Source organism: Rhinolophus sinicus, chromosome 18 (assembly GCF_057876585.1).
Source record: "Rhinolophus sinicus isolate RSI-liver-muscle chromosome 18, RSI-T2T, whole genome shotgun sequence".
Lineage (NCBI taxonomy): Eukaryota > Metazoa > Chordata > Mammalia > Chiroptera > Rhinolophidae > Rhinolophus > Rhinolophus sinicus.
The window spans coordinates 68067508-68082981 of NC_142518.1; the positions used below are offsets into that span (position 1 = coordinate 68067508).

Below are 15474 nucleotides of genomic sequence, written 5' to 3' on the forward strand. Positions count from 1 at the left end.
TTCAGCACACAATCAGAAAGACTTTTTTTTATCACAACTCAGTGTGTACAAACATACATATATACATAACTGAAACATAAATTTCACAAAACAGTACTCACCCTACCTAACTGCAATATAATCTAATATTTACTATTTGGTCCTAATCAATTTTATTCTACCCTACTTCATGAAGACATTGCAGGTCGACTCATTGAATTTGTTTAAGTCCCTACTAATGTAGGGGGTGTGGAACTGCAGTTTGACAAGCACAGGTCTATTTAATAACTTGTGATCTAATGTAGCACATGTATTTATCCTTCTAGGTACATATTTCATGTGAAAGTGGGAGTAACAAGGCTGAGGAGAGTCTCCTTATAAACCAGTGCTTCTAAAACTTTAATGGGCACAGGAATCACCTACAGATTTTGTTAAAATGGAAATTTTGATTCAGTAGGTTTGGGATGGGGACCTGAGATTCTGCATTTCTAACTATCTCTCTGGTGATGCTGATGCAGCTGGTCCATAGCAGCTGGACTACTATTCAAGTAGCAATGCTCTAAAAAACCACAAGTGTAGGTAGGTGTGCAAACCTTGTAAGGTGGGACCTGGCAGGAATTTCCCAGGAGATCATTTCCTCTAAGGAAAGAGGAATCAAGCAGATAAGGCACTGACAGATGAGAAAAACTGTGTACCACTCAGATTTTATCCCAGCCTCCCATAACTGAATCTGGTGGAGAAATGACTATATGCAAAAACACACTTACAAAACAACAAATGCAGAAAGGATAGTTTTGCTAAAAAATCTGAAATCCATTAGAGGCTGAAACATCATTGAGGTATTACCCACTTGGGTAAGCATAAGTCTGAAGAAAAGAGATTTATCCTTACTTCTATAGGTGTCATGGCTGGCGCAGGTTTGTGGCTCACTGGGGGCTCCAGGGAAATCACCTGGGCTTTGTTGCCTTGAGGATATCCACCATCAGCAGCAGTGGGGGCGTTAAGAGGATACAAGACTCATGAGAAGCAGAGTGCCCAGCAGACCTGACTATCCAGTGGAGGGTGACACCCACCTTCTGGCTTCCTGTACTTATTCCTGGGCACAGGTGAGATGTACCTCAACCCTCCTTCAAGTGTCTGATGGGTTTCTGGTCCTGCTAGTGTAGAAGGAAAGGTAGAGACAAGCCCAACACAGCTCCCATATTCAGTACCTCATCTAATCCACCTGGTAATTCTGTGAGGCAAGTATGATCCCCATTGCACAGATGAAAAGACTGTCCTTTACACTAATGAATCTGTTATAACTACCAGGTTGATTCCTCTAGATATGAGTCCCAGGGGTAATGTGAGTTTTACATATTTTTAAGTTCTGAGAAGAATTTTGTCTCCACTGCCTTTAAAACTCACTGAACAGTTCTCTTTGTATTGCTATTTTATGCATTGTTTTCCCTTTTTGTGTTTTAGTATTTCTTTATGAGAAAAGTAATGTGTGGTTTTTAGGGAAAAATAAACAGATGAGTAGAAAATACACAAAGACGATAAATTGCCCACAACCTCACAACTCAGAAAAAACATTGTTAACCTTTTAGTGAAAAAAATTTTCTATTTTTCTTGGGCATAGATGTACTATATAAATTTATGTTTTTTACAAAAGTGAACTGATTCTGTAGATGATATAAGCTGCTTTAGTTTTCCAAGCACCATAATGCCTTTGTAGTGCACATGGGTGAAAATTCCCTACTGATAAGAGTGCTCTTGTTGGGTCAAAAGGCTGCTGGTAACAAGATTTGACACATAAAGCAAAGTATTAGCATAAGGTTAAAGCCCAGGGCCTGGCAAATGCCTGCCCTAACACTACACAAAAGGAATGTCTTCAACCCCTTTGTGGGGCCCTGTGGCCACCCCAGAGTTCCCTTGGGCCCCTCAGGTGATAGGGGTCCTGTAAACCTTTTTCCATCCACATAACCTCTTTCTCCCCAATTTCTGTCTGGTTTTCTTCATCTCATCCTCAACCCTAGCCATCTCGTCAAATTCTCTTATCATCTCCTCATTGCTCAAACGCATATCATGAATGGCTTCCTTGTACTCCTTGAGGCACTGAGCCAGCCCCTTGTTGGTTTTTCTTTTGGCTTTCCTGGGTACATCATCCCCAGCTGGGCGCTTTCCTGCAGCCCTTGGTTCACTGGCTGGTTTTCCTTCTTCTTTTGGTTTTCCCTCATTCTCTGGTTTTTCTTCTTCTTTTGGTTTTTCCTGGCTCTCTGGCTTTCCCTCTTCTTTTGGCTTTCCCTCCTCTGGCTTTTCTTTATCTTTAAGTATTTCCTCATCTTCTGTCTTTCCCTTGTTTTCTATCTTTTCCTCATTTTCTAACTTCTTGTCTTCCAGAGTACCAGCTATTGCTGGCTTTCCCGCATCCTGTGGCTGTTTTTGGTTTTCCATCTTTACTTGCTTCTCAGGCACTGCTTCATTTTCATTGCAGAGTTCTTCCATGTTAAGATGTCCCCTCCTTTTCCTGTCCTGGGGGTGGAGTGGGGAGGAAGAGGAGACAAAGAGGAGACAAGGGAGACTGAAAGCTTGAGGGTGGAATGCAGGCCTGTGATACTTGCATCTTGCCCCTCGTCAGGGTTCCCCTAACCTGGCCCAGTCCTCCAAGTGTGCCTTCCGCCACCCTTTCCCCCATCATTCCTCCCCCACACATGAGCCAACCATTTCTCTGATGGGCCCGGCCATTGATCTGGGAGGTGGAGTGTGTGTAAATGTGTTGGGAGGTGGGCAGTGGGGCGCCAAATTCTGCTTGTGCCGTGCCCCCCACACTCCCCACCCCTCTGGGTTCCTGTCCTGCCACACTCCTTCTTCACTGACCTGCAGGAATTCTGGATGGCTTCCTCCTCCTTTTCCAGCTGAGCCCAATTCTGAGAACAACAGACACATAAACCTGCAGATACACAAGGGAAGGGACTGGGAGTTCCATGGATGCACAGGGACTCAGGTCTCTTTCTTGAATCCCAGTTCTCCTCACTCAACATTTTCCTCCCTCACCTCCCCCGACCCGCACCCCAGTCACCATGTCTGTTTTCAGGCCTTAGCCACCAGACCAGGACGCTGTTTAAACTACTGGGCCTCTGTGTCCCCCTCCCCTGCAGGCAACCAGCCCCACCCCCACCCCCTTTTCGCGAAGGTCAATATTTCCTCATAGGCGCAGTGTGTGAGAAGGGGGTTATTCCCAGAACATGCCTACGGTTCACTGTCGCACTGCAGGGACGCCACCCCATTTTAGGCTCGAGAATGGATGGAGGGCATACAGTTGGGGAGCCGAGGAGGCGGCAGGGTCTCTAGCGGGGTGCTCCCTCCCCACCTGCCCATGCCTGCGCCATGACCCCCTTCTCCCCAATCTCCGGACCCCTCGTTCCCCCCTCCGACCTCCGCCCCACTGCGGCTCGCGGATCCTGCTCGCATCCACCCGCTCCCCTGCCCGGGCCGCCGACAGCGCCCAACTGCACACTGACCTGCGGCCCGGGCCAGGCCCGCGCTTCCTCCAGCTCGCGGAAGCCCGCTCGCCGCTCGCCCGCCGCCTGGGCGGCTCAGGGAGCTGGTTCCACACAGCCGACCGGAGCAGTAGGCGCCTGGACGGCACCGCAGGGAGGGCGCCAGGTCTGCAGCCCACAAGGGTGCCCAGACAGTCACGTGAGCAGCGCGTCACCGGAGCTCAGCCCCGGACCCGCCCCCCTCACCCCCATCTCCGAGGTCCCAGCAGGGGCGACCCGGGTGCGGGTGTGGTGGCAATGGGGGAGTCACCGAGAGAGCAGGAAGGGGAGGCTTCCTGACCACAGGTGCTGTATTTACTGGCACATCTCAAGTCCTCGCCCAGCATTCCTGTGAGATGCCCATTCTCGCCAGGTGTGACTGCTGATCACAGGGAGGGTACCCAACTTCGCCAAGAGCGCTCAGCCACGGAGCCCCACAGCCGGCTTCCAGCACCGGCTCTGCCTGACTCCAGAGCCCTGGCGGTGGTGCCCGCCAGGAAGCTGCGCGGCCACCTTGAGTAGCGGTATTCCTGGGCCTCCCCTCTTCTCAGTCCCCATGTTCTCCCTCCCTGGGTGATCTCTGTTCGTTTCCCTCTAAGACAGATGATTCCCAAATCTGTATCTCCAGGCTATTCCCTCCCCTGAGCCTCAGACCCTGGTTGCCAACTTTCTATTGGACACCACTGCTTGAATGTCCTCCCTGAGGGACCTCAAAATCCATATACTCCAAACTGATTTCACCAACTTCCTTCTCGCCTTCTCCGTTTTCCTCTCTCCACATTGGAAACTTGCACCCCAACATTTGACTTGTTTTCATGTAGGGAGACTGTCAGACAGCTAAAATCAGAAAGCATTAAAACATTTTTAATATGGACCACAGATGAACAGATTCATCATAATCCTTAGTTCACAGCACATCCTATCATTAATCCCTGCTTGTCCTTCTTTCCTTCCCTTCTCTTCCTAAGTTTCCCTTCCTTTCCCTTCACTCTCCCCTTTCACACTTGTGAAACAACCACCCTACTCCAAAACTAGAAAGTTGTCAACATTATAGTTTCTGCAGTGTAGTGCCTTATATTTGGTTTTGAGGATGTGACTATAATGTGTCTTGGTTTCGATCTCTTTAAGTTTATCATGATTGGATAAATTGAACTTCTTGGATGCATAGATCAATGTCTTTCCTCTGAGTAATTTTCAGCCATTATTTGTTCAAAATATTTCTTCTTTCCCTTTCTATTTCTCTTCTCCTTTTGGGATTCCCATCATGCATATGTTATTATGCTTGGTGGTGTCTCATGGATCTCTTAGGCTTTGTTCAGTTTTCTTCTTTCTTTTCTCTGTCTGCTCCTCGTACTGGATAATCTCAATTGATCTATCTTTAATGCTAGGCACGGCCGGAGGAATGAGTCACAGGTGGCCAAAATTGGTCTATTAGAATTTATTTGGCCTGTTTGAGCTGCAGGAGGGCAGGCTAGAAAAGACCATAACCTCCCGAGCAAAAAGGGGTATGGAGTTTTATAGGAGGGGTGTAATGACTAGTGGGTGCGGGGGAGAAGATAGAGGGACATATGCTAGAATGGAGCTAATTAATTATTTACTTAGAAATATCTAAATTAATTTATTTAGCAATATGTAATAGCAAAAGACAAAGGCAATTAATATGTTAATGTCAGGAATATTAATGTTAATGTCAGAATATGCTACTTAATTAAGAATATGTTAATTAACTAAGGCATTTAATATGCTAATGTTAGAATATGTTAATGTCAGAAAGTAAAGGTGGTTAAGACTGAACTATATACATTAATAACAATGTCATATCAAAGGAGTACACATACATATAAGTTTAAGAGATCCCAACATAAGTTCACTATTGATCAAAAATCTTGGCTAAATATACAAATAACACCAGTAAGGAGTATCCAAAAGCAGTAATAAACTCTATAGGAGAGTAACTATTACAATAGATGTCAAAAGCTCACCAAACTGGGGGAGAACAACACTAGAAAAGTCATAAATCAAAATCTTGCCAGGTCTGCAGCTGAGAGAAACTCAGACATCGCCCACACCGCTGTTTGCTAGTTCCCAAGAATGTTGCTGCTGTTGTCGTTGTCGTTGTTAGAAGTCAAGGCATCTTCTGATGCTGTAAGCTGCAAGCTGCATATAAGTTTTCAAGGTGTTAACAATGTGAAGAATGTTGCTGTTGTCATTGTTGTTGTTGTTTTTCTTAGAAGTCAAGACGTTTTCTGATGATGTAAGCTGCAAGCTGCATACAAGTTTTTAAGATGTTAACAAGTTCTCCAAAAGGCTAACCATGGGGAACAACACTGAAGAGGTCGGGAACCAGCCAGACCTCACCAGGTTCATGGCTGAAAGTCAGAACATCCCCTGGTGTTGTAAGTTGTATGCTGCCAGAAGTCTTCAAAATGTTAGAATGATGAAAAGTCACCAATGACAAATGACCAAATGATAAAATAATAATAATTACACTGCCAACTGAGGTCTGTCATATATATATATATATATATATATATATATATATATATATATATATTTTTTTTTTTTTTTTTTTTTTTTTCTTTCCTGCCTCCCCCTCTGGGAATGGCCAGTTCCAGAAGGGCCAGGCAGTTACTGATATGAATGTTGCCCATCTGGCGGAAGGGGCAACTCATCTGGATAAACAATATCTACTGATCTACTGTTTTTTTTTTTGGACCATCAGCCCAAGGTCTTCCAAAGCCTGGCAATGTGCCCGTCACGTCGTCCTGATATAAGGTAGCTACTTTTTTACTTCATCTGTTGATGTGGGCGAAACAGATAGAACAAAGAGGGAACTCTCTCAACCCCTGATCAAGAATTTCTTTAACAATAAGCTAGCCATCAACTCATAACACAGAACAGCAAACATCATCTCTTATCTCCACTGCTCGGGAAAATGAGACCAAAGGGGGAATTTACTCAACCCTTGATCACCGCACAAAAATCACCTCACATACAGGAACAGATAAACGCTAATAGACAGGAGCTCACATCAACCAATGAAGGCAAATTTTCTTCAACATCTTCCCTACAAGGAGGTAAACAAGGTTGTTCCCCCTTCAATGCTTCAGGGGTTTTTTGTTGCATTGTCTCTAGCAAAATACATCATTGACACCATAGCTGTCAATGATGTATTTAAGTCCCCTAGTATAATTGTGTTTCGGTCAATTTCTCCCTTTAGTTCTGTTAGTAGTTGCTTGGTATATTTCGGTGCTCCCTGATTGGGGGCATAAATATTGATGACTGTTATGTCTTCTTGTTGTATAGTCCCCTTTACCATTATGAAATGTCCATCTTTGTCTCTTGTTATCTTTTTCACCCTGAAGTCTGTTTCATCTGATATTATTATGGCTACACCTGATTTTCTCTGGGTACCATTTGCTTGGAATGTCAATTTCCACCCTTTCACTTTGAGTCTATGCTTGTCCTTGTAGCTGAGATGTGTGTCTTGGAGACAGCATATGGTTGGGTTTAGTTTTTTGATCCAATCTGCTACTCTGTGCCTTTTTATTGGTGAGTTCAGTCCATTTACATTTAGGGTGATTATTGATATGTGAGGATTTCCTGTCATTCTATCTTTAGTTTTCTGGTAAGGCTGTGTCTCCATTGTTTCTTTGCCTTTTTTTTTCTTCTTTTTTTTTAAAATTAGTTTTTGCCTTTTTGTTGTTGTCTATTATTTCTGTGTGGTGGTATTCTATGATGTTTCCCTGTTTCTTCTTTTATTACAGTATATATTTCAGTTCTGGATTTTTTTTTGAGTGGCTACCCTTAAGTTTATGTAAAAGAAAGTTTGATATTAAGAGTATTCCATTTTCTTCAGCACGCTTACTTTCTCCATTCCTATATTGCGGTTCAGGCCTTTACTCTCCCCCTTTCTATGTTTTGGTTGCCACATATTGTCCCTGTTGATGGTGGTCGTATAGCCTCCTTTAGTATTTCTTGTAGTGCAGGTCATGAATTAGAAAATTCCCTCAGCTTTTGTATGTCTGAAAAGGTCTTTATTCCTCCTTCATATCTAAAGGATATCTTTGCTGGATATATTATTCTTGGCTCATAATTTCTCTCTTTCAATAGTTTGAATATTTGGTTCCACTCCCTCTTGGCTTGTAGAGTTTCTGTTGAACAATCTGATGATAATCTAATAGGGTTTCCTTTGTAAGTTACCGTCTTCTTTTCCCTGGCTGCCTTGAGGATTCTTTCTTTGTTGTTGATTTTAGACAGCTTCAATTTAATGTGCCTTGGAGAAGGCCTGTTGGGATTGAGGTAATTAGGTGTTCTATTTGCTTTTTGGATTCGAGGGTCCAGTTCTGTCCACAAGTTTGGGAAGTTCTCATCGATAATTTGTTTGAGTATATTCTCTGGTCCGTTCTCTCTTTCTTCTCCTTCTGGTATGCCCATTATTCTTATATTGCTCTTTCTGATGGAGTCAGAAAGTTCTTGTAGAGTTCTTGTGTTTTCTTTTATCTCGTTGAGTTTTTTCAGAAGTGTAATATTGAATTCTCTGTCATTTAAGTCACATATTTCTGTATCTTTGAGTGCCTTTTCTGGAGATTTTTCACTTTCTTTCTGAGCTATCTTGTTGCCTTGGTTATTCATGGCAATTACTGATTTACTATTTCTCTTTCTAGATATCTACAGGAGTGGCTTCTGCAACAGGTTGATAGGAAGAGGTCTTTCTTTTGTTTTCCAGTACTTGTTGGTAGAATGTTTTATTTTTTCTCCGACTGCAGCCTATTTTTCCTCTCCCACACGGTAGTGCTGTTTTCTCTGCACTATTCCAGCTTCTCACACATGGGGGGATTCCCTGGGAGACGGGCTTCTCCTCTGTTAATAGTTCGTCTAGGTCACAGGGCGCAGTGCCCCGGTGGGTATGCGGAGAGCTTTTGATGTTCCAAAGCTCTTCCAGCTCCAGATACAGAGCACGTTTGTTTCAGCAGTTCTGTTTACTCCTTCAGGGATCCGCCCAGATAGGTGGGGTCTGTTTCTAGCACCCGGCAGGTGGTGGCGGGGCAAGCTCTGGGAGGGTAGGGAGGGGGCGGCTAGTCTCAGTGCCTAAGGCTTCCATTCTCTGCTTGGCAGTGAGGGCTTCAACCACCGTTTTCAGCCTTCTTCCCTCAGTCTTTTCTCCGAGGTCTCTGCCTTGAGCGTTGGTTCAGCCGTGTTATATGTTGCCCCCTCAGCCCTGTGGGCCACAAGCGGAGCCCTAGCAGTCCGAGTTCTTCCCTCTCCCGCAACTGCAGTAGTTTCGGGAAGCAGCGAGCTCAGAGCAGTGAGCTAGGTCTGCATCCTGCACCCTCGCGGCTCCGTCTCCGCACTTCTCCCTTTCCTCCTCCCCCTATTGCGCGATTCACCCACCTGTAGGTGACTTTGGTAGTGGGCCTCTTCGTCTTGCGTGTCTGCTGTGCAGGGAGTCCTTTGTGGAGTTTTTGTTGTTCGATTCGTTGTAAATTCCAGGGGAGCTTTACAGAGGCTCATCTCACGCCACCATTTTTCCTCCCAGTTGTCGTTGATTTTAGACAGCTTCAATGCAATGTGCCTTGGAGTAGGCCTGTTGGGATTGAGGTAATTAGGTGTTCTATTTGCTCCTTGGATTCCAGGATCCAGTTCTGTTCACAAGTTTGGGAAGTTCTCATCGACAATTTGTTTGAATATATTCTCTGTTCCCTTCTCTCTTTCTTCTCCTTCTGGTATGCCCATTATTCTTATATTGCTCTTTCTGATGGAGTCAGAAAGTTCTTGTAGAGTTCTTTCATTTCTTTTAACTCTCAAGTCATGGGTGGGGCAAGTTGTGAGAGGTGGCCCATAGAAATGGCAGCGACCACCACCATATCCCGGCCTGATTTCACAGCTTCCTCCCCTTTGCCGGAACTAGTTGGACTGCGAATATGTGTCTGAGGTTCACAGTTCTCAGAACAGCAAATATTCTTTTCTTTTGATCTGACACTTCTACTGTTCCACGGCTAGCACTGGACAGGTGAGTGCGTGTTGAGCTCTTGGAGGCTAGGGAGGGGGCGGCTCATCTCAGTGCCTACGGCCTTTGTTCTCTGCTCAGCATGAGGGCTTAAACCACCGTTTGCAGCCTTCTTCCCTCAGTCTTTTCTCCAAGGTCTCTGCTGTGAGCATTGGTTTCAGCCGTGTTATATGCTGTCCCCTCAGCCCTGTGGGCTATAAATGGAGCCCTAGCCATCAGAGTTCTTCCCTCTCCCGCAGCTGCAGTAGTTCTGGGATGCAGCGAGCTCAGAGCACTTAGCTAGGTCTGTGTCCTTCGCCCACGTGGTTTCGTATCCGCACTTCTCCCTTCCCTCCTTCCCCGCTCACACAATTTGCCTACCTTTAGGTGAATTCTGTAGAGAGCCTCTTCGTCTTTCCTGTCTGCTGTGCAGGGAGTCCTTTGTGGAGTTATAGTTGTTCAATTAGTTATAAATTCCAGGGGAAATTTACAGAGGCTCACCTCACAGTGCCATTTTGATGACGTCTTTCTATTGAGTTCTTAATCTCCAGAAATTCTGTTTGGTTCTTTTTTAAAATTTCAATGTCTTAGGTAAAATATTCATGTTGTTCTTTGATTGTTTTTCTGAGTTCATTAAACTGCCTTTCTGTGTTTTCTTGCATCTCATCTAGTTTTTTCAGAACTGCAATCTTGAATTCTCTGTCATTTAAGTCACATATTTCCATATCTTTAAGTTCATTTTCTGGAGACTTTTGATTTTCTTCCTGAGCTGTCTTGTTATGTTGGTTGTTCATGATAATTATGGATTGTTTCTTTTCCTGGGCCTCTCCAGGAGTGGATTCTGCAGGTTGATATGAATAGGTCTTTCTTTTGCTTTCCAGTAGGTGGTGCTAGAGCGCATTTTGTTTTTCTCTGCTGCGCTGGAAGGTTTTATTTTCTCTTGCACTGTTCCTACTTGTAGCATAGTGGTGGATTTCCTGGGGCGATGGGCTTTTCCTCTGTGACCTGGTCGCCTTGGTCTCAGGGCACCACCCCATTGGGAAGATGCGGGTGATGGGGTTCTGAGCCTCTGAAACCTTCATGCTGCCCCTGTAGCCAGATGCAGAGTTGTGTGCATCAGCAGTCCTGGTTGACCACTGAGATCAACTGGGAAAGGTGGGGACGTGGTGGGCTGGGAGAGGCAGCAAGTGTGCTTTTGTCTTTCTACTCTTTCAAGTAATGGCGACTGCCAAACGACAGCTGCCTCACCCCTATAACTCCCCCCTTGTCACTGGAATTAGCCATACTGTATGTCTGCCTCTCAGAAACTGTCTCTCCAGTTCTCAGGGCTATAGACATTCTGTTCCTTAATCTGACACTTTTTTTTTCTGAGGTCAGCTGCTAACATTGGGAGGGTGAGGTGTAGGTGAGCTCTGGGAGGTTGGGGTAAGTTGCCAGGCTTTGTTTTCTGCCTGGCAGTGAGGGTTGTCCCACATCTGTATTCAGTCTTTGCCCTGAGGTCTCTGCCCTGATCACTGGGCTCAGCCACATTATGTACCGATCCCTCAGGCAGGATTGCAGGGGCCACAGAAAATGCACCTGCAGTCTCAATCCTCCCCTTTTCCAGGGCCTCAGTGAGCTCAAGGCTGCATCCTGTGGCCCCCGTTTCTGTACTTCTTCCTTCCCTCCTCCCATGTTTGCCCCGATTTGCCTCCCTTCAGATGTTTTGACGCTCAGATCTCTCAGATGTGTTTGTGTGTTGCATAGGGACTCCTTTGTTGAATTATAGCTATTCGATTTGTTGTAACTTCAGGGGGAGATATCAAGGAGCATCCCTCACATTGCCAGGTTTCTGACATCAGCTAGATTGTATCTTCGATATCACTAAATCTTTTCTCCATCTGGTCAGCTCTGTTTCCTAAGCTTGCTAGTTCATTTTTCATCTCTTAAGTTGTTCAGCTCCTGAATTTCTATTTGGTTCTTTTTTAAAGTTTAAATCTCTTTGGTAAAGTAGTCCTTTTGTTCATTGATTTTATTTCTGAGTTCACTAAACTGGCTGAGTTGTCTTGCACCTTGTTGAGTTTTTTCAGAACTACAATTTTGCATTCTCTGTCATTAAATCAAATAAATCCATGTCTTTCCATTTATTTTCTGGAGATTTTTTATTTTCTTTCTGAGCTGCCTTGTTACCTTGGTTGTTTATACTATTTGATGGATTTTTTCTCTGCTTAGGAATTTATGGGAATGAAATCTGCTGTGTGTTTTTTTTTAATATTTTGAGAGTGGTGCCTCTTTAGCTGGTTGAAAAGGTCTTTCTTTAGTTTTCCAATAGGTGGCGCCGGAGCACAAGTGTTTTATTTTCTGGTGCACTGCTCTGACTCTTCCAGAAGTGGGGGAGGTCTCTCCTCTGTTACTAGGTCGCTTAGCTCTCATTGCACCACCTCCTTGGGGGAATGTGGTAGGCAATGGCATTCTGTTCCAAGGCTGTAAAATCCCAGTACTGCCCCCTGGGACCAGATGCAGTTCTGCACTGCCTGAGGTGTCCAAGCTGCCCCTGCTGGGATCAGGTACTATGGGTAGGGGCAAGGTGGGCTGGGAGAGGCTGCTGGTGTATTTGTGGCTTTGTTCTCCTCCCAGTAATGGTGGCTACCAGACCGCAGCTGCCTCGCCTCTGTATCTCTACCTCGTCACTGGGATTAGTTGCTGCATGGGTCAGTGTCACGCGGGGTGTCATGCGGGGTCTCTGGTCCCGCTCTCCACATAAAAATGCAGGATGTGGTGAGGCCAAAAAGGAACACCCACAGAGCCATAGATAGAGGAGTCTATATTCTCGCTGGAGGCTGGGTTGGAGACACAGGAAGCTGGAGCCACACTTTCCAAAACCTGTCGCCTACTTCTCTCTGCCAACCAACCTCACTTGCTAACTGCCATTTGCTGTGCTAACTGCAATCCGCTCTTGCTAGCTCAGACGCCATCTCCTTGCTAGCCCCCATTTGCTGCTAGCGTAGCCACGGCAGTTATATTAGTGGCCAATGGCTCACTAGTTACAGCTGACAGCCAACTAGCCATAGCTGATGGCCATCCAATCACAGTGGATGGCCATTTACTACCTGAGTGAGCACCTTTCCACGTGAAGGCGAGAGTCTGGAAACTGCACTCCTGGCTTTGTCCCCACAGTCAACCTCTCAGGAACTGTCTCTCCAGTTCTCAGGGTGAAGCTAGGAAATGAGGTGCCCTGTGACCACTCGGTTTGTCGCGAAGAGACAATAGGAGACCCTAGAGACCGGAGAGCAGAGCTCTCATGCGCGTGCCTGACCCCAACCTGGAGGTTTTAATGCACATCTAGTGCCCAGGGTAGAATGGCAAGGCCCCAAGCAGCCAGAAGTTCCAAATATACCTCCTTTCCCTCGAGGTCACCCTAAGACTTTCCTATGATCAGTGAATCAGACGCCAATCTCCAAAGGTGAGAAACAGGGACTTCAAATAAATAACAGGGCTTGGCGCAAAGGCCAGTTTGTTGGCAGCACTTTGCTTACATTTTAAAATAACTATCATCCAAATCGGAGGCCCAGCCTCACCTATCGGCCACGGGAGGGGAGAGAGCAAAGGGCCATCCCCCAAGGGCGCATTCCCGAAGGTCCCCAAGCTCCCCGTCCTCACAGCCTGGGACCTGCAGCCACAGCGGACAAGTCATCGCGCGCAGAAGACAAAGGCGCGGACTCGCCAGGAGGCGCAGATCCGAAACGCCAGTCCCAACCCGGCCTCTCCAGTCCCTGCCCTGCGTCCGCCGCGCCCTTCAGCCTCCAGCCCTCTGGCTCCAGGGGAGCCGCCCGTCCTCACCTGAAGGCTTGAAGACCGGTGAAAGGCAGCCGGCTGACCCGAGGCCGCTCCGCACACTGGCCGAGCTTAGCCTTCCCGCCGCGGAACCCTGCAGTTATAAGCCTTGAGGCAGGCCCCGCCCATGACCCTGCCCCAGACCTCTCCGGTTGGTCGAGGGAACCCAGGCCCGCCTCCTCGCCCCTCCCTCCGCTCTAGCCTTGCAGGCCTGTGTCCACTGTCTTGCCTCTACTCAGGACCTTAACCCTGCATCAGAGTTTTGATGACGCCATACCGGACCCGCGTCCCCAGACCCAGTCCAAGCCCTCTCTGATTTGCCCAGGGCAGGCCTCCCTCAAATCTCCTGCTATTTTCGTCAGGAGGTTCCATTTCCCTTCTTCCCAAGTATATTCATTCCTCCACTATAATAGAGGCCTCTGCAATAAGCAGCCACTTCTTGCCCAGTTATCTTTGAATGTCTGAACTCCGAGATTCAAGCTGAAGGAGCCCTAGTCAGGCTCTCCTGGCTTTTTATAGACACAGGAGCCTATATATGGGGTGACGACCAAACAATGGTTTGGAAGCGATGCTGTGTTATCTGTTCTAATCTTTGGCCAGGTCATGGAGAAGGGGTGCTCATGGAGACGGTGGGAGTTCAGGATCATTCACCCCCACAGCTGGGCATATCAGTGACAGTGCTGCTCTCCTATGTAAAAGTCACATTTTCAACACGCAATGTGATATATAGATGATGTATTACAGAATTGTAGACCTGAAACGTACATAACTTTACTAACCATTTTCACCCCAATAAACTTTAATTTAAAAAAAAAAAAAGAAAAACTATAAAACCATTTAAAGCAAGACTAAAGGAATGCAGTTGCTTAGGTATCTTTTCTTACTCATAATCAACTTACAATAACAATTGCTTAGTCCAACCTATTTTTCTCTTATACTTGAATAGAATATACTAACTCACCCTGACATTTTCAGTTTTGTTTTTGTATTTAATTTTGTTGCATCTTGGCATGTCCATGGCACCAAGATCTCTATAGCTATCTTGTAGTAAAAACTTCACACTGGGAAAAAAAAGTCAAATTTTCAGTTTTCTCACCCACTGGACATGGTGGTAGCCAGTTTAAAGTAATCAGACGAGAATCTACTGAAGCTATTCATCTTTATATTCCGATCCCTCGCACTTTGCTTGGCCCGTAGGAGACACTGGATAATTATGTACCTGTTTGTAGATTGAAATAATAAATCCATGATAGAGCAGATGTCTCGGACAGCAGCACCACCCAGTGTCTATGTTGGGGGAGAAAAGTGAGGATCCAGTAGTTACTTGAAAGGACTAAATCTTCAACGTCATTTTCTGGATACTCACCCAGAACCTTAGAGCATTAAGGTAAAATGGTGTAGGGCTATGTCTGTAGTTTCACCCCATATTTTTCATATGGCTCATGTATGGTGGTAGCGTTCTACATAGATCACCAATCACTCTCTACAAGGATTTCTCAAGCCCCCCCCCATCTCTCTCCATTATCTTTTCTATGTTCTTGTAGCACATTGCATTAATTTGGGAATTTTGTCTGTTGGAGAAACTTTTAAGAGAAAAGCAGACTCATTCAATAAATAATATTCATTATGGGATATTATGTCCCAGGCATTAAATATAATAAACACCAGTGTTTCCACCACTCAGATTTGAATATTGTTAACATTTGGTTATATTTACTTTTTCTTCTTTTAGGAATAAAAGCATTACAGAAAAATCAAGGAATCCTTGCCTCGGGCCCCAAGGCCATTCATTCACCTTCCCACTTCCCAGCAGTAGTCCTATCCTGAATGTAAAGTGTAGTTTCTAGCCCATTTTTCTATCACTACAGATTTATGTGATCTCTGCTTCCAGGAGCAATATGTAGCATTGTGTGAACCAGTGCCATGGGTGTAAGACTGAATTTCCACATCACTAGGGGTTGACAGGAAGCCCCAATTCCCTCCCCCTCCGTAGCCCCAGCTTCAAAATCCTGCAGCCCCTACCTTCCCTGAATCCATCAGAACTCATCCAATGATGATGTTTATCCCCATTTGTACCAGTCACCACAAGAATCCCAAGATCCCCAGACACCCTTCAACTACCACATTCTAACCTCAATGAGGCTGTGACCACATCCCCTCTTTAGTTTACTT

At 45.7% G+C, this 15474-nt stretch overlaps 1 pseudogene across 1 annotated transcript; it reads right to left on the bottom strand.

Annotated features, from left to right (window-relative positions):
- LOC148754638 (uncharacterized) lies at nucleotides 1-3663 on the bottom strand (annotated as a pseudogene). The gene is made up of 3 exons (XR_016020014.1): nucleotides 3483-3663; nucleotides 2839-2911; nucleotides 1-2493 (listed from the first exon to the last, which is right to left on the bottom strand). The product of XR_016020014.1 is annotated as an uncharacterized LOC148754638 (transcript).
- Between the last annotated feature and the right edge of the window lie 11811 nt (nucleotides 3664-15474).